The following is a 26,719-nucleotide window of genomic DNA, read 5'->3' as shown; positions in this document are numbered from 1 at the left end:
TCCAGGTGCGGTCTCACTAGGGCCCTGTACAACTGCAGAAGGACCTCTTTGCTCCTATACTCAACTCCTCTTGTTATGAAGGCCAACATTCCATTGGCTTTCTTCACTGCCTGCTGTACCTGCATGCTTCCTTTCAGTTTATTCACAAAATGCTGGAGTAACTCAGCAGGTCAGGCAGCATCTCGGGAGAGAAGGAATGGGTGACGTTTCGGGTCGAGACCCTTCTTCAGACATGCACTAGGACACCCAGATCTCGTTGTACGTCCCCTGTTCCTAACTTGGAACAGTCAGTTTATTGTCACATGTACTAATTAAGGTACAGCCATACTAGACACACAACCACATAAAAGTTAACATAAGCTACCACCACAGCGGATTCCCCATGTTCCTCACTGTGATGGAAGGCAATAAAGTCCAATTTGGTATCTAAAGCCCATGAAAGTCAGTATTGCTTTAGGAATTAGATCCATCTTCGAAATGGAACTTCAGCAAATTCAAAGTTAGTGGAACTCTTTGTCCAAATTTCTATCAGACATTAGAGCACACTGATTATCATCCATATTTAATGTCATTTTACAACACTAAATGCTGTGTCAGTTCTGGCTGGGACAGGACAGAATGAAAGTACTCTTTTAAATGGAAAGGAATCCAGGACAGTATATAGCTTCATTTAGGACCAACTGAACCTTCTCATAGAGTGCATCATAAACTGATCTAGTATTATCTTATGTAGTGACCTGTCAGTCTTTTAGATAAGGACTTTTGAGCAGCTCTTTTAATTTAAGTGACGGTGCTATTTTCGGATCAGCGCACTGCAAACAAACTAAATCACTCGCCTTGGGGCAACAGAGTTACATGGTTGAAGCAACAAAGATAAATTTGTTTCAATTTAGTGTTGTCTACTTGAAAAATCTCTTCCCAAATTATGAACCACCTTTGTTTACATTTCATTTCTTCGTGCATTCTTGAGCAACTAAACCAATTTCTTTTTAAATGCCAAGTGGAGATGTTTATCTAGTTCAACCAGAAATAGGAACGTACTAAATCGGTGTGCAAGATAAGATCAGCAGGTCCTTAAAAGCCACTCGATTCATTATTTCCTCCCTCCCTCTGCATCCCGCAATGCCCTCAAGTATTGTATTTTATTACAGTAGAGATGATCTGATAACTGAACTTGTGTTCTTGTTCATAGATATAATCAGAGATGCATTTTAACAATTACTATTCAGCTGATGTCTCAGGGTTTTTTGTGATCTTTGCTGATTGCTTGTGATGATTTGTGGTTTCTTGGAATAATAAAGACATGGCCAAAAACTTTGGTTTTAGAGCATAATCAGTAATCCACGTTTGACCCTCAAATAAGTAAATTTTGTGAAGTTACTTCATGATTCTGATCAAATTTGCTTGCGCATCCCCAAATATAAAAAAAAAACAACCATGAACCAGAGCAAACAAACAGCTTCCAAGTATCATTTTTAAAGACTTTTTCAGCTTAGGAAAGAATTCTTCGATGCGATTAAGAACACTAACATGATGCAGATTTAATAGCACCACTCTCAATGGAATTTTACCACAGAATTAGTAAAACTCTTGAGGTTAGTTCATCACTTGTAATCGGCTTTAAATGACTGAGAATCACAGTACAACATTATAAATAACCTTTTAATAGTTATGTTGCGTGACAGCACGGTTACTTAATTTAGAAAGTATAATACATATAAATATATACAAGGATGGGTCTTTTGGCACACGTTTGATTTTGAGCAAATTGTGTTTATAGTATAGCAATATAACAGGATATATATAGTAGATAGCATAGCAGAAATACAATAAATGTGTGATATGTGAGATTGAGACAAACAATAATTGTTTCTTTAATGCTTTCATTCCTTTAATGATAGGTTAATATGACTAATTACTGACTAGTGTTGCAATGGTGCATTGCTCTGGGAACGGAACAAATGGAATTCCTACTTGCCACAGCTTTTATATGCACATAAACACAACCACATAACTAATAAATATACAGAGGAACTATGTATTTGTACTCATAGATTCCTCTGCTCCAAAACACCCCCCAGGGTCCTATTCATCGCTGTGAATTCCTGTTCTGGTTTGACTTCTCAAAATGTAACACTTTTCACTTATCCGAATTAAACTCCATTTGCCATTCCTGGACCAGGTGATCAAAATCCCACTGCAATTCTTTTATCTATCTTCACTGTCTCTGATACCACCTATTATAGTGTCATCTGCAAACTTACCAATTATGCCATGTCCATTATTATCCAAGTTGTTGATATGGATAACAAATTGCAATGGGCCCATTACTAATCCCTGAGGCACACCAATATTCACAGGCCTCCAGTCTGAAAAAACAACTTTCTATCTCCACTTTCTGCTTCCTTCCGTTAAGCCAATTCTGTATCCGGTTAGCCACCTCTTCCCGATACCATGGGATCTTTCCAGAGCAAACTACCATACAAAAACGTATCAAAGGACTTGCTGATGGCCATGTAGACTATGGTATATGGATATATCTCAGCCAGGGCTCCCTCATCTCCATTAACCATCCCCAGTTCGTTAGTCTTCATGTCTTTCTACGCTTTCTCCAAATAATGGTGAGACGGAGTACAGAGAGGAGATTGAGAAACTTGTAACCTGGTGCAAAGACAAGAACCTCTCCCTCAATGTCAGCAAGCCAAAGGCAATGTGACTGACTTCAACAAGCGAAGCAGTGCACCCACGCTGGGAAACATTGATGGCACCAAAGTAGAGATGGTCGGAAGGGGGAGAAATTGTGACTTGAGGAAAGGTTATGGCGAGGAAGAGAAAGTGAGCACAGTGAAACTCTGTATAGCAGGTGTTGGGGGTTGGGGTGGAAAGGAAGAGCACCACTGATAGTGCTTAAAAAGGCAACAATTTGAGCCGTGTCATGTATTCTGGATGCTGCCGTACCCACCCACGCTGCTTTAGCTTGTAGGTTTCCAGAGGCCAGAGAAATCCAACAGAAACAAAGAAAATTGAATGCCTGAGGACGTACAGTAATCTGATGGTCGAGCCATCTTCAGTTCAATTTATCTGCTATAGTGTGGCCAACTTGGTCTAAAAATGTAACGCTGAACATACACTGATGAGCCAAAACATTATGACCACCTGCCTAATATGCAGTTTGTCCTCCGTGTGCCGCCAAAACAGCACCGACCCGCCGAGGCATGAACTTTACAAGACTCCTGAAAGTGTCCTGTGGTATCTGGCACCAAAACAATAGCAGCAGATCCTTCAAGTCCTGTAAGTTGTGAGGTGGAGCCAGATGTTCAATCGGATTGAGATCTGGAGAATTTGGAGGCCAGGGCAACACCCTGAACACTTCATCATGTTCCTCAAACCATTCCTGAACAATGTGTGCAATGTGGTAGGGCGCATTATCCTGCTGAAAGAGGCCACTGCCATCAGGGAATACCATTGCCATGAAGGGGTGTACCTGGTCTGCAACGATGTTTAGGTAGGTGACACGTGTCAAATTGACGTCCACATGAATGGCCGGACCCAGGGATTCCCAGCAGAACATTGCCCAGAGCATCACACTCCCTCCATTGGCTTGTCGTCTTCCCGCAGTGCAGCCTGGTGCCATCACTTCCCCAGGTAAACGTGATCTAAAAGAAAATGGGACTCATCGAATCAGGCGACCTTCTTCCACTGCTCCAAGGTCCAGTTCCATGTCCAATGTAGGCGCTTTCGATGGTGGACAGGGGTCATCAAGGGCACTCTGACCTGTGTGTGGCCACGCAGCCCCTCGGTACACGTAACAATAAATGAGACTAATAAGATGACTTGGTCGGAAAATCTGCATCGAGACCGACATTGAGTGCTGCTGGAAGGTCATCAACTCGGTGAAAGACGCTCTTTGGTCTGCCCGAGCCTTGTTGGCCTCCTAGCGGAGCGAGATGTCCGTGGGGGAATGTTGCCGACTGGCCCGCTGCAGACTGCAGGAGTACGTGCTGAGGGACGCACTGAAGCTTGGTGCAGCCAACGCCAAGGCCCTGTGGAGGAGGACCACAGTCTAGGGTCCTTCCGCTGCTGGACATGGGGGGCAGGGTGTGGTGGAGACGCATGGAATCCCTGTGTGGTACCTCAGCCGCACGGAGGCAGAAAGGAAAGCTCTACAGCGGGTAGTCCATAGAGCTCAGAGGGCCATCGGAACACAGCTACCAGACTTGGAGGGCATCTACAACACACGATGCCTCAGAAAAGCCACCAGCATCCACAAAGACTCTTCACACCCCTGCAACAGTCTGTTCGAACTCCTTCCATCGGGCAGACGATACAAGGCCTTCTATGCCCGCACCTCCAGACTCAGGAACAGCTTCATCCCCAGGGCCATAGCTGCTATGAACCGGTCCTGCTGAGCCGTATGGCCACAACGCATAGATCAACTTGCACTTTACCCTGTCCAAAACTGTTACAACTGTTTCGTTTCGTTGGGTTGCTGCTGTCTAAATTACCTAAATTATTGCATTGTATGGGAGGCGCATTCCCAATCTCATTGTACCCCTGGGTACAATGACAATAAAGATTTATTGTATTGTATTGTATTGTATTGTATTGTATTGTATTGTATTGTATTGTATTGTATAAGGGATACTGGGTTAATGTCTGTAAATGTAAGTAAATGTCTGTAAATTTGGAAGTGAATGCCTGTATCGAATGTGTAACCTCCGGAAATGTTGGATGGGTTTGTTAAAAAATATGTTTTGTAAGCGATATTTATTACTTGAATAAAGTATTTTTTGATATTAAAAAAAAGGAAAATCTGCAAAGCACAGAGCAATGGAAGAGGAACAAATAACTAAACCGACAATGTTCCTCCTTATCCAGGCACAGCTCTTGCAATTTCTGAACTTACACTGTGGGTCCATTTATTGGAGCAGAATACAGCAGATATCATTTCTGCATCATTACACTGGTCATAATTAAATGTGTTTTAAATAAATGTCACCGCCTGTTAATAATTTAACATTTGCAGCAATCTCTGGCATTGAGTTAAACGGTGAACATTCAGATCACTCACATTACCCAATGCAGAACATTCACAACACCCATTCACCCTTTACAGTACAGTGCAATATGTTTTAAAGACAGGGCTTTGCATTCTTGCCACCAGGCCGATTGAGAGAACATTTTAGATCTTCATATAGGTTTGGAATTTTACATGTCCAACAAAGAGTAAATTGGGCCTTAATATAACATCAGCCCCCTCCAGCGGTGCATCCTTCCCTCTTTGTTGGACTGCGGGGTGCCAGGAAGGGGGGGGGGGGGTGTTGACAGTAGGGGTCAGTCATCCTATCTCACACATAATCATTTGCTATTGATCTCAGTGCATATTGGCTCTCTCATTTTGTTCTTGCTGCTTCAAAGACTGACTGAAATATTTCCCTTCGCACCTTGACGAGTTAAATATAAATGGTCCATTAACATGCACTTGTGATGTGGACATAGTAAGAAACCTTTACTCTTGAGCAGAGATGTCTACAACCAAAGAACAGGGGTTTAAAGAAATAGGTAGGATATTTAGAGGGGTTGCGCCTCAGCGCCAGTATTTGATTGAAAGACATGTCCACCGGTCAGACTGGAAGTTTTGTCTGTCCTGACAGCCTCCAAGAGGGTGTACCTGTTTTCAACAGGTACAGCCACCGGGTCTCCTGCACTCCATGCTTACTTCCCTTCCCCATTATCACCCACCTTCGCTCTTCTTGTATCCTGGGTGTAATAACCTCATTGTAGGTCCTATCCAGGAAGCTCTCGTTTTCCCGGATGGCCCTGAGATCATCCAGCTGCTGCTTCAGTTCCCTAACACGGTCCTTCAGGAGCTGCACCCGGTCACAAATTCCACAGGTGTAGTTGTCAGAGGCACCAGCAGTGTCCCTGACTTCCCACATCCTGCAAGAGTCACACTGCAATACTTTACCTGCCAATATTTTAGTAGACAAATCCCAACTGGTTGTGCCTCTTACCTTCTCTAACTTTGGGCCAAGTCTCCTCGCCGAAGACTCTTGAGCCAAAGGCTCGCACTTTACTCACCAAGGCACTTCACCTCAACAAGGCCGCTCCACTTATTTTTTATCTGGTACCTAATTAACTACTTTACGGCTAATTTGTAAATGATTCGAACCTGTGCCTTTGGCACTCTTTTTAAATCTCCGTTCCCTCTGACTCACCTGCTTCTAGCCAATACTCGCTCTCGCTGCTTCTGGCTGCTGCTTCTCTCCGACCTTCACAGTAAACAGTCGAACCTGGCCTTTGGCACTCTTTTTAAATCTCCGTCCCTTCTGACTCGCCTTTCTTCAGCCAATATGTGCTCTCGCTGCTTCTGGCTGCTGCTTCGCTCTGACCTTCACGGTATCTACAGTTGTAGAAGCAATTTGGATAGAGATAGGAAGCAGCAAAGCAAACGGCCTATCACCCTGACTATACTGTTCATACCAGCATGGATTATGTTTTTATTCCCACATCTTCAATTACACCATGCTGCATGGTCAGTTTCCCATCTTCCCTGCTCATAGGGTCTTTGTGCTGTTATTGCAAGAGGCTGCAAAAACAACTATTGACGTGCAAGGACAAGAACAGCATGATGGCAAAGATTTGCTGCCTTACAGCGCCAAAGACCTGGGTTTGATCCTGACTACGGGTGCTGTCTGTACAGAGATTGTACGTTCTCCCCATGACCAGGTGGGGTTTCCTTGGGTGCTCGGGTTTCCTTCCACGCTCCAAAGAGTTTGTAGGTTAATTGGCTTCAGTGCAGATTGTAAATTGTCCCTAGGGTGTGTCGGATAGTGCTAGTGTACAGGGATGTCTGGTAGGCGCGGACTCAGTGGGCCGAAGGGCCTTTTTCCGCACTGCATCTCTAAATTAAACTAAATTAAACTAATGTTTTCCCACTTTATCTTATGGATCGCCACAACTACCTCTCTTGGAAATACAATTGCAACCTCTTGCCTCCCTCCGACTACTGACCAAATCTACAATACATCTATGTCCAATACATCTACTTCCACGTGAGGAGAGGTTGATGGGCAGATGGAGCAAAGTGGAGGAAGGAAGTGTGGAGATAGCACGAGAGGCTGGGGGGGGATTAATGTGAGCAGCAAAGGGCTGCCGATGATGGAATCTGATAAGAAAGGAAGGTGATGCGTAGAATGTGATAAGGAGGAGATGATGGAAAGAGTAGGAGGTGGGAAGAGGGGGTATACTCTCAGTTCTCATGCAAGGTCTTGATTGAAACATTGACTATCCCTTTGCCTCTGCAGATGCTGCCTGACCTGCTAAGTTTATTCAACAACTCATTCTCCACTTGTTATATTGTGTGAGGGATCTCTCACTTATTATTCACACATGATCTTCTGCTCTTTGCACTCACTGAAAGATTGCCTGCTCTTTATCCTTTCAAGGGGTGGTGGAAGAAGATAAGATAATAGCGTTTAAAAGGCTTTGAGACAGACACGGGAGCATGCAGCGAATGGAGGGATGTGGATCATGTGAAAGCAGAAAGGTTAGTTTAATTTGACGTTATGTGCAGCACATATATCATGGGACAAACATTTTGTTGCTCTGCTGCATACGGTCCCATTCTTTTCTTCTCATTTAATGATCTGCCTCTCTGTATTCTCTCAGGGATCTTCTGCTCTTTACACTCACTCAAAGATTCCCCACTCTTTACATGCTCAGAGATATCCTGTTCTTTAAAGACTTTCAAAGATCTTTGCCTCTTTATACCCTCTCAGGAATTTCCCATCCTTTCGAGCCACAAGGGACTGCAGAAGCTGGAATCTTGAGCAAAATACAAATTGCTGGAGGAACTCAGTGGGTCAGGCAGCATCTGAGGAAGGAGCTGGATAGGAGGCAATATGGGTTGGGACCCTTCTTCAGACTCACTCAGCAATTCTAAAGATTTTGTTTATATTTTTTAATTTGTAGATGGCTGATATTGAAATCTAATGCAGTCAGCATATTTTTGTGAAACTAAAGCGTTAAAACATAAAATAATCTCACAAAGCTGTGTTTAAAGGACTTTAATTTGTTCAGGCAATTTTTCATGCACTTATTATGCATTCTGGACGAGAAACCAACAGCATTTATAATTAAACAATTATAGACCCAAGGGAAATATGTTGAATGTTCCACCAGCAATCTGCAAAGATTGACGTGTTCACAGATCTGTTTAGTATGCTGTATGGATGTAATGCCGTGCACCAATGGATCATATTCCTCGTTGAATGTTATCGTGATTTTATTCAGAGGAACAGTTAACTGCCAGTAATAAGATTTCATTCTCCAGAAACATGATAATGGTTTGATCTGGGTATGAAAACGAAGCAACACATATTAATCATGCTATCCCTGAATAATATTCAAAGGCTTTTCATAGATATATTGGGTATGATTAAAGATGCTCAAGAGTTAATGTTACAAAGATGTATAGGATGTATAGGGCTGAAAATGATTTTTGCTAAATAGATGGATCTTGAGCAAGAATGTACTCAAGTTAGAAGTTTCCTTGAACAGTTTCCTTGAACAGTTAACACTGTCATCATCTGGTGGAATTGCTGAGAGAATGGTCTTATTTATTTTCGGTGATGGAAAATATGCAGCTAGGGGAGAAATTCTGTACATGGATAAAACTGTTATATACAAATCCCACGGCCAGAATATTTACAAACCAAAGGTTGTCATCGAAATTTAGCCTATCTAGAGGTTGTAGACAAGGATGCCCGTTATCCCCATTATTATTTGCGCTTGCTATTGAGCCACTGGCAGAAAGAGTTAGGGGGCATCCGGAAATACATGGATATAACACAAAGGACACAGTGAATAAAATTTCTCTATACGCAGATGACGTATTAATTTACATCACAAAACCAGAAATTAGTATTCCAAACCTATTAAAGCTAATAACCCAATTTGGTTCATTTTCAGGATACAGAATAAATTGGAATAAAAGCGAAATTATGCCAATAAGGGAACATAATAAACAGATAATACAACAATTTCCATTTAAAATAGTAAATGAAAAATTTAAATATCTAGGTATCTATGTAACTAAGATATATACATCATTATTTAAAGCAAATTTCCCCCCATTACTGAACAAACTACATAAGAATATTCAATATTGGAAAACACTCCCTATCTCAATGGTTGGCAAAATTAATGCCATAAAAATGATTTTTTTACCGCAAATATTATACCTTTTTCAGACAATTCCGATATATCTGACAAAAAACTTTTTTTTAAAATTGGACTCTATTGTTAATGATTTTATCTGGGATTATAAGAATCATAGGATAAACAAAAGACACTTGTGTAAATCAAAAATAAATGGAGGCCTGGCTTTACCCAATTTTTTGTTTTATTTCTGGGCAGTTAATATTAAAAATATGAATTTCTGGTTGGAAGAAATAGATCATCAACCAGACTGGTTAAAAATGGAAAAGGAAGATTGTTTACCTTTTGATATTGGTTCGATATTATTTGCTACGTCTAAATTAAACAAAAAAATTTATAGGGAAAACCCTATAATATTTAGTGCTACACGAATTTGGAAACAATTAAAAAAGACATTAAAATTAGATAATTTATCACTTTTTCTTCCAATTGTGAATAATCCTTTGTTTAAGCCTTCATGGGTAGACGGGGGTTTTACACAATGGAAGGATTATGGAATTAAAAATATGGGACAACTTTATAAGGAAGGCACCTTTCTGACATTTCAGGAGTTGCAACAGACTTATGGTCTTCGTGGAAATGATTATTTCAGATATCTTCAACTTAGAGATTATGTAAAATCGAACTCCCAAAATTTTCGAATTAGAAATTCAGAAATTCTTGATGAATGTTGGAACAAACATCCTAATACAGAAAAATTAATATCTTATATATATAATATCTTATTAGACAGTGACATTCCCTCCACGGACTTATACAGACAAAAATGGGAAAAAGAATTAAACCAAGTAATTACGAAAGATACTTGGGAAGAAAGTTTGCAACATATACATCAGTGTTCATTAAACGCCAGACATTCTCTAATACAATTTAAAGTAATACATAGGTTACACTATTCAAAAACAAAACTACATAAAATTTTCCAACATATCTCACCTAAATGTGATAAATGTCAACATTTAGAAGCTACATTATTTCATATGTTCGCAAACTGTATAAAAATTAAAAAATTCTGGGTAAATATTTTTAGCATAATATCTAAAGTAACCAGCACACAATTGGACCCAGATCCAAAATTAATTATACTCGGAATATTAGAATTAAATCAAACATTTAGAACAATACAAAGAAACTTTATGGATTATAGTTTAATAACGGGAAAAAAATTAATTCTAAAATTTTGGAAAGGCCCTACGGTCCCCACAATCAAAATGTGGATTATAGAAATGACGGAGACCTTAAACGTGGAAAGAATCAGATTTTCCCTGTTGGACAAACAGGAATTATTCATTGGAATATGGTCTCCTTTTATTGATTACTTAAAGGGTCAGAATGGTTCGGCACAGGAACCTGACTAGCACTCGGACTAAAGAATGGATGAAATGCTATACTTTGAAATGTACGTATATATCTCGAATGAAGTTTTTGTTATTTTAATAAATTTTTCCATTCTTCTTTAACTAACTTTTTCCTTATCTTTATAATTTGTTTTTGTTTTTGTTTTTATTTTGCTTCTCTCTCTTTCCTTTCTTTACTTCATCTATTTCTTTAGTTCTATCTAGTTTTTTAAAAAAAAGGGGACAAAAGGTATTGGAGACAATATAATAATAATTGACAATATTATCAATTTAAAAATGTATGACTGTAAAGATGTACCTATCTCCAATAAAAAATTTATCTCAAAGGAATTGCTGAGAGACAATAATCAATTAATGCGGGAAATGAGATGGGGGTGGGTTGGGGAGGTGGGGTGAGATGGTGGTGCGTGGGGTAGGCAGAGAGTTCTGAGCATTCAGAGACGATGTATGAATGGTAATTCTATTACATCTTCAGAATGTCAATGTCACCAGACGATATCCTTCATAATTGTGCAAAATCATTACTTCTCTTTTGAATTATTCATCCTTCATCTGAGATTATTCATGCTCAAAGCAATTGTTTGCTTTCAGAGCACTAAATGTCAGTTTACTTCTTGGAAATGTTTGCCAGTTGGAGATTGCCAGCTGAAGAGAAATGTTTTGAATTCAGGGCAATGTGCTGAGTTAGCCCATCTCATTTGGCACCAGCATATGTGGGTCAGGCCTACGTGCATTAAAGCTGCTGCAATTCATGCCAGGAAGGAGTCAGAAAAGAAAGAAACGAATCCAGCTTTCTCAATTTTGACTGCTGTTCAGTGATTCCCACATTTGTGGATTTTGCATGTGGACAGGTTTGATAAGAGCACTTGATTCCAAAGTGTGCTCCTGTACCATGTAATTGTTATACACTATGAGTGCTTAATTGGTTTATATAAATTAAACTCTTGCATGTGTGTGGCACAAGTCATGAAACCAGCACATAGGCATGTCTAAGCTTAGACATAGTCACTTCCTGCCCGAAGGGTCGCAGTTGATGGGATGGGGAACCCGCCTGAAGGCCCAGCAGATGGCGTAACCAAGAGTGACTGCAGAAGTTGGATGCAAGGAGCAAGGACCGGTAGGAGGATGAACCAGGAGGCTATGGCTTCTCCAGGAAACAAAGATGGCCGGGCGAGGAGAGGTGAGAGACGTTGGTTTGCGGGAACCGTTCCAGTACATCAAGCTCGCGGGCCGACCGGACTTTGCACTTTGAATAATGGCGCCAAAAATGGCAACGCTGACATGTGTAATAAATGAAAAAAGAATTTCACTGTGCAGTTGCATATGTGACAAAGAAAGCACCATTGACTATTCCTGCCAGTGCTACATGGAATATACTGATCAAGGCACTAATCTTGTGCAATGATGATTTCACACTGATCTTTCATTTTGAAACTCAATACTGCCCATCTTGCACAGTAGAGCACAGATTCAAGAGCAGGAGTGATCATCCTCGCCAAAATACCTTTGCACACTGGTAGAGAGTGCCATAGGAGAGTAGCCTGAGCTTGCACAACAGCAAGCTGACCTTATAGCAATCTGAGTTTGAATGTCACCAGTCACTTTCATCTTTAGAAGCAACGGAAACAGAGACATGGGTCATCAGGCATAGAACATAGAACAGAGAACATAGGACAGTACAGCAGAGCCCCTTCCACCTATAATTCCTGTGCCAAACATAATGCCAAGTTAAACTAATCTCTACCTGCATGTAATCCAAAACTCTCCCTTGCCTGCATATTCATGTGGCTATCTAAAAGCCTCTTAAATGCCACCGTCATATTCACCACCATTCCTGGCAGCATATTCCAGTCATCCACCAACCTATCTCCTTTAAACATTCCCCCAACTGATCTTAAAGCTATGTCTTCTAGCCTGAACCTGGGAGAAAGGTTCTGTCTGTTTATCTGATCTAAGCTTCTCATAATTTTATTAACATCTAACAGGTCACCCCTCAACCACTGAAGCTCCAGAGAAAACAATCCAGGTTTGTGCTCTCTATTCTTATAACTAATACCTTGTAATCCAGGCATCATCCTGATAAACCTCTTCTTCACCCCCTCCAAAGCCTCCACATTCTTCCTATAATGGGTGCGATAAGAAACTGAGGTCTGAACAAGGGTTGAGACCTGAGGTGTCACCTGCCCATTCCCTCCCCAGACGCTGCCTGACCTGTTGAGTTTCTCCAGCACTTTGCATTTTGCTTAAAGTTTTATAAACCTGCATTTTCTCATTCAATAAGATTGATTCAATAAGCATAGTAATGTGGTTGACAAATATTTTCACCTTGTACTTCAGCTCAGGAGCGGAGTGCTGTACCTTTATATCTATAGACTCTGCTGCCTCTTAACCATTACCTCCACCTGTTATTTCCTCAAACCTTTCCATTGATTCACATAGGTCATTCTTGAGGGCCAGAATCAACAGCAATAGTTGGATGGACTACAGGTACTTTAAACCTTTTCAGATTCCATCGCATCTTGGATCAGAACATATGAATCCCAGGCAAATGGCAGTGAAGTGAAAGGAAGTGGCAGATGGAAAAAAGTGTAGCAAAGTGTGGAGTCATGCATTTTGGTAATAGGAATAAAGGCGTAGACTATTTTCTAAATGGGGAGAGAATCCTGAAATGGGAGGTGCAAAGGGACTTGGGAATGCTGGTGCAGGATTCTCAAAAAGATAATCTGCAAGTCAAATCGGTAGTAAAGAAAGCAAACTCAATGCTAGCATTTATTTCAAGAGGGCTTGTATACAAAATCAGGGATGTAATGCTAAGGCTCTATAAGGCTCTGGTAAGGCCGCATTTGGAATATTGTGAGCAATTTTGGGCACCATAGCTGAGGAAGGATGTGCTGGCTCTGGAGAGGATCCAGAGGAGGTTTACAAGAATGATCCCAGGAATAAGTAGGTTAACCTATGATGAGCGTTTGTCGGCACTGGGCCTGTACTCGATGGAGTTTAGAAGAATGAAGGGGGACCTCGTTGAAACATACAGAATAGGGAAAGGCTTGGATAGAGTGGATGTGGAGAGGATGTTTTCACTAGTGGGAGAGTCTAGCACTAGAGGTCATAGCCTCAGAATTAAAAGAAGTTCTTTTAGGAAGGAGACGAGGATAAATTTCTTTAGTCAGAGGGTGGTGAATCTGTGGAATTCTTTGAAGGCTGTGGAGGCCAAGTCAGTGGATATTTTTAAGGCAGAGATAGATAGATTAATGATTAGTACAGGTGTCAGAGGTTATGGGGAGAAGGCAGGAGAAGGGGGTTCGGAGGGAGGGTTAGATCAGCCATGATTGAATGGCGGTAGACTTGATGTGCCAAATGGCCTAATTCTACTCCTATCACTTATGACCTCATGACCTTAATACTTTGTTTCTGCATGTTAACACATTCAGTAAAGGACATCTGAGGGAGCTGGCAAGAAATGTTACATGAGGTATCATCAGATTAAAAAATAAAAAGACATAATGAAGACTTATCCTTTATCTGAAAACATATCATACCCCACATTGGCCTCGACCTATTATTGGTTTCCTTAACCATTGAAAACAGTTTCTCTCTACAAATGTAGAAACAAGGAACTGTAGTTGCTGGTTTACAAAAAAAGCTCCAGACAAATGTCGAGTAGCAACTTGTGAACTGTTTGAATATTCAGCACCAGATCCACATTTAAAACCTTTTCCAGCATTACAGATTTTTCGCAAATAAATTAGACATCTTTCACAGGCTAACACGTTTCTATTTATTCAGTAGTGCTTCCTGCAAAATGTAATGATGAAAGATATATGCATAGTGCTGAATGGTAATGCGTTCTATTCTAAGAAACCTCATCTTCCTCATGAATTCTCCTTGACACAGCAGAGTCTGATGCTTCAGATCCTGATCATTTTATCACTTTCACTATCTCTTGGCAATGAACCTTACTTCACTGTTCCCAGTCCATGGCACAGCTGGGAATGATTATTCATAGAAGGAACTTCTTCCTGAAATGCAGGAACTCTTTTCTGATTTTAGTGTTGCTGAGTAGGCAAAAAAAATGTCCATTGATGATCAATTATGAGCATAATGCTTAAAATCCAAGATGGCGCCAAAGCCAGGCAACTCTTTGCCTGGTGGTCCCAAAAGTGGATCTGCTATCATTCATTATAATCGCATCACCCTTTTAAATCTTTATTTCACTAAATGTTATACCCTTTAACCTGTATCTGTACACTGTGGATGGCTTGACTGTAATCACATATCATCTTTTCGCTGACTGGATAACATGCAACAAAGAAGCTTTTCACTGTACCTTGGAACACGTGACAATAATAGTAACCTAAACTAAACTAAACTAACAACAGATCAAACATTTATGGGAAATCATTTCTACTTTACTAAATATAATCTATTTGCTGAGAAGTTTAAAATCTAATATTCCCTGATTAAAAGAAGATGAACATTAAGACCAAGATACAAAAAAACTGCAGATGCTCAGTCCGCCTAGGCTGACCTGATCTCCCGGTTGCCAAACACTTGAATTCCTTTTCTCATTCCCACACTGACCTTTCTGTCCTAGTCCTCCTCCATGGACAGAGTGAGGCTAAATGCAAATTGGAGAAACAGCATCTCATATTTTGCTTGGGCAGCTTACAACCCAGTGGTATGAATATTGATTTCTCCCAACTTCAAGTAACCCCTGCATTCCCTCCCTCTCCATCCCTCCTCCTCCCAACTGGCACCTGTCATGATGATGAGTCATGATGTTGATATGCAAATATCGTGACATGTGTATCAGGTGACCGGAGAGCGGGAGAGTGTGCTTGCTGTGTGTGCTGAGGGCTGCAAGGCCTGGAAGATCGCAGTCGGGAGAAACAATAAACATAGAAACTAAGTAATGTAATCACCACGGATTGTGTCTGCTTCATTATTACACATCTGAGACACAGATGTGACAGCACCAGCTTCTCGTTCTCACCTAGCAAACAGCTAACAATGGCCTTTTTCCTTTATCATCGTTACGTTTCAGCATATCTTGTATTCATTTGTTCTATATCTCTCTACTTCACCATCTATATCTCTTGTTTTCCTTTCCCCTGACTCTGGTCTGAAGAAGGGTCTCGACACGAAATGTAACCCATTTCTTCTCTCCAGAGATGCTGCCTGTCCCACTGAGTTACTCCAGCACTTTGTGTCTAACTGCAGATGCTGGATGCTTGAACAAAATACAAAGCGTAGGAGAGACTCAGTGGCTCAGACAGCATCTGGGGAAAGAATAGACATGCAATGTTTTGGGTGGGGACTCTTCTTCAGATTCGACACACAAGAAACTGCAGATGCTCGAATCTTGAGCAAAACACAAAGTGCTGGATGAACTCATCAGGTCGGGCAGCATCTGGAGAATGAATGGAGACTGTAAATTAATTTTTGTGGTACCTCAAACCGTACTCCAACTGGTGACAGGCAAGCTGAAAAGAACGGCACATTAAAAGCAGTTGCATTTACTTTAAGCTTAAGGATAAGGAGACAAAGGAAAAGAGAGTCATGTCTAATTAGAATTAATTGGGATTTTGCTTCCATGGATTTTTGCTCCCTGATTGAAACTGCATGGCCCTTAGTCATTATTCTGCATCAGCAGAATGCTGCTTTTAATTATTTCGGCTCAGTTGATTTTCAAATATAAATTTCCTTTTATTCAGAGTAACCCTTACCAAGTTGTAATTACAGTTAATCCCCCTTAATGTATGGACATTTTGTTCTGTTGTGAAAAAAATCAAAGCATGGTTTTAATTAAAAAAGACGTGACAAAAAAAAAACGAAAAATATCTTTCAGATAGACATAAAGTACTGGAGTAAAACAATGGGTCAGGCAGCATATCTGGAGAAAAAGGATGGGTGACATTTCAGGTCGGGTCCCTTCTTCAGGCTTCAGATCTGAAAAAAGATCCTGACCTGAAACATCACCCATCCTTTTTCTCCAGATATGCTGCCTGACCTGTTGAGTTACTTCAGCACTTTGTGTCTATCTTTGGTATAAACCAGTATCTGTGGTTCATTGTTTCTGCAGAATAATTTTCAGGGCTCTTTGGTTGTTAAATTTGGGAAGAATTTTGGTTTAATTTACAATGAACTAAATAGATCTCCTGTCAGTGAATTAGTGGGATTACTGCCTCAAACATAAACCTGCTGTTACCCTGTTGCATTTTCTCTTGGGATTAACGAAATCAGAGGAAGGAAAACCATAAAAGAATCATTCAAGCTGCCATTTAGCTTTCTCTGCCATTGTGCTACAAGTTCCTATCTGAATACTTCTTTAAGAGTCAAGAGTGTTTTATTGTTATATGTCCCGAAACAGAACCATGAAAACGTTACTCGCAGCAGCACAATAGATATGTAAATATGGTACTCTGTAAACACCATAATAACCAGCAAAAAATAAGTTTAGTATATGAAAAATAAACAATAATAGCGCAAAGACAAAAACAATGTCCCCAAGTCTATGTATTTTGGAGCTTAGTTGCAGGTTGTAGTGTTTAATAACCTGATGGTTGTAGGGAAGAAGCTGCTCCTGAACCTGGACGTTACAGTTTTTAAGCTCCAAGACCTTCTTCCTGAAGGCACGAGTGAAATGGGAGCGTGGCAGGGTGTTGTGGATCTCTGATAATGCTGGCTGCAGTTTTGAGGTAGTGACTCCTGTACATCCCTTCGATGATGGGGAGGTCAATACCTTTGATGGACTGGGCAGAGTTCACCACTTTTTGCAAACTTCTTCATTCCTGGGCATTTGAGTTATTGAACCAGGCCATGTCAATATGTTCTCTACTGCACTCCTGTAGACGTTCAAGAGAGTATTCGTCAAAATACCAAACTCCCCAATCTTCCAAGGAAGCAGAGGCATTGATGGGCTTACTTTATAATCATATCAATGTGCTGGGTGCAGGACCGAGCTTCGTAGATCTGTGTACCTCACCCCAAAGGCAGCGCTTTTGAGATTTCAACCGGTCTGTTTCTGCACTGTATGTCTAAAGCCAGTCTATTTAACAAGATGGATGAATTGATCATGTAGTTAGAAATAAATTGGAATTATGTGTGATATCCATTACAGTAACGTGAATGAGGATGAATAAAGCAGTTCCCAATATTGCAGAGTACTTTACATTTTTCCAAAAGCGTGCTAATGAGTTAGCAGCACTAAATTTAAATAGCATCTGGAACTACCCTGTACATGAAAAGACAAAAACAATTACAAAGACTTTGAAGTTACAACAGCTGGTAATTGTTTACTGCAGTCTGCAGGACAGTAACTGGCATAAGTTCATGAGTTATAGGAACAGAATTAGGCTGTTCAGACCATCGAGTCAACTCCACCATTCAATCATGGCTGATCTATCTTTCCCTCTCAACCCCATTCTCCTGCCTTCTGCCCGTAACCCCTGACACCCTTACTAACCAAGAATCTGCCAATCTGTGCCTTAAAAATACCCAATGACTTGGCCTCCATAGCCGTCTGTGGCAATGAATACCACAGATTCACCACCCTCTGACAAAGAAATCCCTCCTCATCTTTCGAAAGGTACATCCCTTTTTAGTCTGCAGCTATGGCCTCTGGTCCTATTATGAATTTTCAGCATTGTCAACTTTATACATAGAAAAGTAACGCTTTTTTCGTATGTAATCAAGATTCAGAAGGAAATTATTGAACTCCAAACGATTACGCAAATTGTTCTCCTGGAAGTCCATGATGTTTGAATCATAGCAGTCATCTTTGAAAGATACGACAGTTTCTCACGTACAAAGCCAAATGTTCATCAGGATGCCAGCAATTATCAGAAAAAGCCATACACGCCTTGCCAGAAGCAGGAACTCCAAAGAATATTACTCTCAGTGGGTGTGATTAGATCTCACCTGCAAATAAAAAAGTCAGTTCTATTCATGGAGAGTTTACTGTCGGGAATAACACATGATACATATCCTGGCACTACCCTAGTTACATATTACTGCCAGTTCTGGATTAGGAAGGAAGGCAACAGAAGGAAGATTGAATGATAATCCAAATTGACTGGATCATTTGGTACCCATGGTTCGTTCATACTCTTCTTTCTTTGGCCAGGAACTAAATTTGGCCCAACGTTTGGAACTTTGGAAGTAAATCTCCAAACACAAACCACAACTACTACGAGATAAGCCAATACTTTTCTTCACAGCTGGCCAATCCTTACAAAATAAATTCCCTGCCCAGTCCATTGTTAGCAAGAATAAAGAACCATGTACTCTGCCAGGATAGCTAACACGTACATCTGTAATAATAATCCCTTGCTTGCTTCTATCATGAAAACAGATGCAGACTGCGTCTCCTTTGGGGTGAGTTGGAAAATAAAACACGATCCTCCCACCATTTGCGACCCGCTTCATTTTGACAGACTGATTGCTTTGCCCTTCTAATTGTCATTATTCAACATTATGTGAATGCATTTATCTCCCTTTGCATTTCTGGATTCAGTCCATGGGTCATGGTGTGGAGGCATGCTCAGTTCCACCCTCCCATTAACATCATAGATACTGGAAATCTGAAATGAAACGAAAACCGTTGGAAACACACAACATCTTTGCAGAAAGAAACATAGTTATTTCAAGTTAAAACAAGATCAATAAAATATACTTTATTTAAATCTGATTTTTTGTTTCTTTTAATATAGCCATTAATGTTTAGCCTTTTTATCCGCTTGAAATTGAGTACAATGACCTTGGGTTTTCTATTTATAGTAGCAGAAAATCGTAGTTAAATACAGTATATTTTAAAAATCTTGTTGTAACTTAAAATAACTTATTTTATTCACCAGATGTTGAGTATTTCCAATGTTTTTGTTTCATTGCAGATTAGTTTAGTTTACTTTAGTTCAGTTTAGTGATACAGCATGCAAACAGGCCTTTCAGACCACAGAGTCCTCGCCAACCAACAATCACCTCTACACTGCTTCTCAACATTATCATAAGTTTATATCAAAGGTTTAAGGTGAAGGGGAAAAGATTTAATAGGAATCTGAGGGGTAACTATTTCACACAAAGGGCGGTGGGTGTATGGAACAAGCTGCCAGAGGAGGTAGTTGAGGCTGGGACTATCCCAACATTTAAGAAACAGTTAGACAGGCTCAATGCGTTCTACGCACGCTTTGATAGGGAGAACACTGATGTGCCTTCCCGAGCCCCCATATGCCCTGATGGTATTACAGTCACAGAGGCCAACGTCAGAAGATCCTTCAGGGCAGTGAACCCTCGGAAAGCGTCTGGACCTGATGGCAAAATCTGTGCAGACCAACTGGCTGTGTAGACCAAAACCTGTGCAGACCAACTGGCTGAAGTTTTTGCGGACATTTTCAACCTCTCATTACTGAGGTCTGTTCCCACCTGCTTTAAGAGAGCATCAATAATACCAGTGCCCAAGAAGAGTAAGGTGACGTGCCTCAACGATTATCGACCAGTTGTACTAACGTTTGTGGTGATGAAGTGCTTTGAGAGGTTGGTTATGGTGCATATCAAGGTTTCAAGGTCAGTTTATTCTCACATGTACCATTTAAGGTCTCTGCGCATCCCTCTGCAATTGGACCCTCGACTTCCTCATCCACAGTCTGTTTGAATTGGCAGAAATACTTCTTCCTCATTAACAATCAGTACGGGAGCACCTCAAGGCTGCGTGCTCAGCCCCTGCTCTACTCACTCTATACTCATGACTGTGTAGCCGGACACAGTGCAAACTCCATCTTCAAGTTCGCCGACGACACCACTGTTGTTGGACGAATTACAGATGGTGATGAGTCAGAGTATAGAAGTGAGATCGACCGATTGACCAAATGGTGCCAGCACAACAACCTGGCTCTCAATATCAGTAAAACCAATGAACTGATTGAGGACTTTGGAAGAGGAAGGATGACGAGGACCCACAATCCTGTTTATATCAACGGTACAAGTGCCAAAAACTTAAAATTCCTGGGCATGCACATTTCCAAAGATGTTTCCTGGACCCAGCACATTGATGCAATTATAAGCAGAGTACATCAACGCCTCTACTTCCTGAGAAGATTAAGGAGATTTGGTACGTCGTAGAGGATTCTCTTGAACTTCTACAGGTGTACAGTGGAGAGCATATTGACTGGTTGCATCATGGCCTGGTTCGGCAACTTGAACGCCCAGGAGCGAAAAAGACTGCAAAAAGTTGTGAACACTGCCCAGTCCATTACCGGCTCTGACCTCCCCACCATCGAAAGGATTTATCAGAGTCACTGCCTCAAAAAGGCAGCCAGCTCTGAACTTCAATAGACTAATAGTATTATTATTAGTATTATTGCACTACTAATGTTTGCTTTTTGTGTGTGCGTGTGTATATGTATATATATATATATATATATATATATGTGTGTGTGTGTGCGTGCGTATTTGTAAGTATGTGTATATATACACTGAACTTTTTATCTCTCTCGTTTATCATATTGTTTACAGTGTACTATGTTTACATATTCTGTTGTGCTGCAGCAAGTAAGAATTTCATTGTTCTATGTGGGACACGACAATAAAACACTCTTGACTCTCTTCTCCTTCTCACCATGTGTGTAGGGAGCAGATGAGATACATAGAATTAGTGCGAATGGGTTTTCGATGGTCGGCGTGATCTTGGTGGGCCAAAGAGCCTGTTTCCAAGCTGTATTGTTCAATCAATCAATCAATCCAGCATAATGACAGCCTCTGCAGGCAACTCCATCGTTCCACTGAAATGAACTGTGACCATGATCAGAGAGCCATAGAGAACCATGTATCGTCAGTATACAATACTGTTTTAGCTTATGCAGCAGAATTCATTTCCTTGCAATCCTTTCAGAAGATAAATTATATAATCTACAACTGACACTTTTGCAACAAATTAATTTGCTTTGCATGTTTCTTAATTACTGGTGGTTAACGATAGAAACAGTGAAAACAAGGGTTGAAATCCCACCAGAAGCAATGGTCAGTGTTGTGCAGGTGTTACACAATGGCTGCAAAAGGGATCAGTACGCTGTACGCCAACCTCTGCTCAGGAATATGTAGAAAAGGAGAAATGCAGATGCTAGTTTATACCAAAGATATAACAAAGCGCTGGAGAAACTCAGCGGGTCAAACAACATCTCTGGAGGAAAAGGACAAGTGGTGTTTTGCTTCAGGATATCACCCATCATTTTCCTCCAAAGATGCTGGATGACCAGCTGTTACTCCAGCACTTTGTGTCTATCTCCGTTCAGGAATAGCCCAGTATGGGCACATTCACCAATAGAACCACATAAATCTCAGCAGAAGGTGGCCCCCTGTGGTCATTGTGTCAGATATACAGCGTGGAAACTGGCCCTTCAGCCTAACTTACCTACACCAACCAACATGTCTCAGCTACACTAGTCCACCTGCCAGAGTTTGGCCAATATCCCTCGAAACCTGTGTGATCCATGTACCTGTCTAATTGTTTCTAAAATGTTGCAATTGTCCCTGCCTCAACTACCTCCTCTGCCAGCTCACTCCATACACTCACCACCCTTTGTGCAAAAAAGTTACCCCTGAGATTCCTATTAAATCTTCTCCCCCTTATCTTAAACCTATGTCCTCTGGGTCACGATTCCCCTACTCTGGGCAAGAGACTCTGTGCATCTACCCGATCTATTCCTCTCATGACTTAGTACACCTTTATACACCTTTATAAGATCACCCCTCATCCTCCTGCACTCCAAGCAATAGAATTCCAGCCTACTGAACCTCTCCCTATAGCTCAGACCCTCAAGTCCTGGCAACATCCTCGTAAATCTTCTCTGTACCCTTTCCAGCTTGACAACATCTCTCCTGTAACATGGTGCCTAGAACTGAATACAATACTCTAAATGTCACCTCACCAATATCTTAGTCAGAGAGTTGTGAATCTGTGGAATTCTCTGCCTCAGAAGGCAGTGGACGCCAATTCTCTGAATGCATTAAAGAGAGAGCTGGATAGAGCTCTTAAGGATAGCGGAGTCAGGGGGTATGGGGAGAAGGCAGGAACGGGGTACTGATTGAGAATGATCAGCCAGGATCACATTGAATGGCGGTGCTGGCTCGAAGGGCCAAATAGCCTACTCCTGCACATATTGTCTATTGTCTATAAGTAGCTTTCTGTTCCTGTATTATTTTAAACTGGTTTCGACAATAAGGAGAAAAGACAAGAAACACAAGAAAAGTTGTTAGTGTATATTTCCTGGTAATTTCAGAAAAGGTGATAGTACCTTCCCTGGGGAGAACCAAGAATGGCAAGCTGGAGTGAGTTTGAAGATATAATATACATAAAATATCTCAAAAACACAAAAGTAATAGACCTCTTGTCCTTTTGACCAGCTGATACCCATGATGCCATTTTCAAGGTATTTTCTCTTCATGGAAGGATCAAAAGGTGCTTAGTCCATGTTCATGTGGGATGGAGGTATGGAGGTATGGAGGGATTGGATGGTGACAGAGAGCTGCTTGGCACAAGAAAACAGGAAAGTGGTCACGTTGGCAGAGGTACACCAAAGTTTCCAGAGGTAACTGGGTGGGAAGAAACTGGTCCTAGGAAAGGCTGCAATGGCTAAAACTCCCCAGGGAATTAAGCATGAATAAGAGAATGAGAAGAAGCAGGACAAATGGGTATGTTAGGGAGGAATAAAGGGAAGGAGCAGGAAAACATAGTCACCCAGGATTCTTTTTCCTGAACCACACTGCAGCACAGTGAGTGAGATTTGTTGAGTTTAATTTAATTTAGTTTAGTTTAGTGATACAGTGTGGAAACAGGCCATTTGGCCCGCCGAGTCCGCGCCGACCACCGATCACCTGCACACTAGTTCCAACCTGCACACCAGGGATAAACTACTGAAGCCGATTCACCCATAAATCTGTACGTCGTTGCAGTTTGGGAGAAAACCAGAGCATCCGGAGAAAACCCACGCAGTCGCAGGGAGAACGTACAAACTCCTTACAGACAGCACCCATAGCCAGGAACGAATCCGGAACACGGGCACTGAAAGGCAGCAACTCTTTCGCTGTGCTGCCCCAGATGCTTAGACGTCAGTGAAGATTTATGGGCCCAGGCTATAGCAGCAACCAGAGACTATGAAGAGAACAATATTATCGAGAAACAGTCAAGTTGTCCCTGGCCGTCAAATTTCCTGCATTCGTATGGTTCCAAACTGGAGGAACGTCTTGCAGCTAGTTACCTATTGTTACATATAGAAGATTGAAGATGTTCTCGAGAGCTAATACAAAGCATCATGTGGAAACAAAGTGCATCGACATCTGGCTTCCACAAGGTGCATGGTCCCACTGACTCTCCACAAGTTACATAGATGCATAGATACTTTGTCAACTACGAAAAGCACGATAGGAAAGTGATTCCACTTCCTAAATGCCCAATAAATGCATAACCAAGCATAACACATCATACAGGCCAGTGCCTGGTACCTTGGCAGAAGCTGTAACAAGTATTTTCGATAGCTTTGTTTTGTACTATATGTCAAAGCCACCAGGCAACAAGGCTATGCACTCTTAAGATAGCTATCTACACAAATGACGACATGCATACAATAGAAGCCACGATATGATTCCAATGGAAATTAACATGGTGGCCTGGATTTTTCCCAAGTGGGGCTTGCCACCTGTACACTCCTGACCTGTGTTTACATCACAAACAGGAGGGTATTTAGTCAGAGGGTGGTTAATCTGTGGAACTCATTGCCACAGAGGGCTGTGAAGGCCAAGTCAGTGAATATTTTTAAGGCAGAGATAGACAAATTCTTGATTAGAATGGGTGTCAAGGGTGATGGGAAGGCAGGAAAATGGAATTAGGAGACAGATCAGCCATGATTGAATGGCGGTGTGGACTCAATGGGCCAAATGGCCTAATTCTACTCCCATAACTTGTGAACTTGTGACCTTAGTATCCTTGCTGACTGACTGCTGACTCTGATTGTGTTAAATGGTGAGACCCAGTGAAATGGAGGTGAGATACATGACTGGGCCAGAAGAAGCTCCAGCCACACAACTGCTTAAATATCTTTGCCAATATGAAAGCCATGGCCAGAATAGCCCTCTGCCAAAGCTGGCCAAGCTTCTGAAAGACCCTACCTTTCCAGAAAATCAAATTGTTTACTAAAAAGGGAATAAACTTTTAAACGTTTGGGGCAGCACAGTGGCACAGCAGTAGAGTTGCTGCCTTACAGCGCCTACAACCTGGGTTTGATCCTGATTATGAGTGCTATCCATACAGAGTTTGTACATTCTCCCTGTGACCGCTGTATCTCTAAAAGTGTATGAAATTATTAAAAGAATGTTTTAATATTCATTAACACCGTAATATTAGCAAATCACTTACAAATATTGAAATACTCTACTAAAAATACAAACAGGGAATGTGCCAAAGCAGTAGAGACAGTTACAATTACGACCTTTAAAAGATACTTGGCTAGATACATTTTGTGAATAAATCGATTTGTACCAGCATCTGCAGTTATTTTCTTATACTACTTGTTGCTCCACTGCGATTTCTCTTCGAGGTATGTCCACTTTGAAGAAGTTCTCCTCCTCTCTTCGACGAGAGTTTAGCAACATGCTCCCTCGCTGCTCCCCCTCTGTGATTTCTCCTGCCCTCCTACTCTACGACCACATCTTGCCTTCCCAGATCTCCCTCTATCTTCCTGTCTCCACCTATATCCTTCCTTTGTCCCACCCCCGACATCAGTCTGAAGAAGGGTCTCGACCTGAAACGTCACCCATTCCTTCTCTCCCGAGATGCTGCCTGACCTGTTGAGTTACTCCAGCATTTTGTGAATAAATCGATTTGTACCAGCATCTGCAGTTATTTTCTTATACTATATGGCTAGATACAAAGATGGGAAAGGTTTGGAGCAATATAAGCCAGGCACAGGCAATTGGGACTAATTCAGTTAGGTGACTTGGTCGACGTGGACAAGCTGGGTCAAAAGGCCTATTTCCTAGTGTAGGAAGGAACTGAAGAAGGGTATCGATCCGAAATGTCACCTATTCCTTCTCTCCAGAGATGCTGCTTGTCCTGCTAAGTTACTCCAGCGTTTTGTGCATATTTCTTAGGCATATTTCCTTGCTGTGTAGCTGTCGAACTAAAATATATTACCTTACTCTTATCTTCCTCTTCAATGCCTTAATCCCCATATATAAGTGAGTGAGATTGTGGATCCTGCTCCAAGATTTAAATATTTTTATGTTCTGTCCATATCCCCATGGTTCTAATTATGTAATCCCTTTCCTAGAATTTGTGCTTGTCGCTGATTCTGAGCCTTGCCTTTTGTTGCACCGAGCCAAGTTCTGTCATTGTGTTCTAACAAGGAATCATCCTGTCTTGAGAAGAATAGAAGGAAAACAAAAAGGAAGGAAGGAGACAAATTAAAAAGAAAGTAATAGCTAGCAATGTGTAAAAATAGTTGCTGCACCAAAGTTAGCAGACACGAGACATAATAAATTAGAGAAAAAGACAGAATGCCGGAGTAACTCAGCAGATCAGGCAGCAAATGTAGACACAGGTTCTGTGTGTTTTCTGCCATAAATTAATGAGACTGGGAGCAAAGTGTGCAAGAACTATAAGTTGAAACGATAAATAATGGAACAAGAGATAGGAGCCTATAAACTCCACCATAGAGAGACCCTTCAATGATAGGAAGTAGAAAAGTGAAGGATGGAAATTGACAAGCGTAAAACATTATCAGCTCCCGGGATGTTTTATATGCCACACTAAACCCCTTAGCTGTTTATCTTTTGCAGCTCACTCAGCAGAGAGGCAGAAAGAGGTTGATTTTCTAGTTAAAACACCAACTAGGTTATTAACTGATGGAAAATATTCTGTTACGGTGCTGTCATTCAGACAAAAGCCTTGGAGAATAATTTCAGTGCCGGATTCATTGGGAAGAAAATAGAATACAATTAAAGTGATGTCAGGAGGCAAAAGGCTAAGCTGGTGTGGTTGGTATGTCATTGGACATTTCGACAGGCCTGCATCCCAAATGTCAGCGCTGACAAAGCAAATCCCCAAGGGCCCCAGTTCAAGAAGGATACAATTACTGACAAGCTATTGACCC

Source organism: Rhinoraja longicauda, chromosome 2 (assembly GCF_053455715.1).
Source record: "Rhinoraja longicauda isolate Sanriku21f chromosome 2, sRhiLon1.1, whole genome shotgun sequence".
NCBI lineage: Eukaryota > Metazoa > Chordata > Chondrichthyes > Rajiformes > Arhynchobatidae > Rhinoraja > Rhinoraja longicauda.
This window is presented reverse-complemented; position numbering follows the sequence as displayed.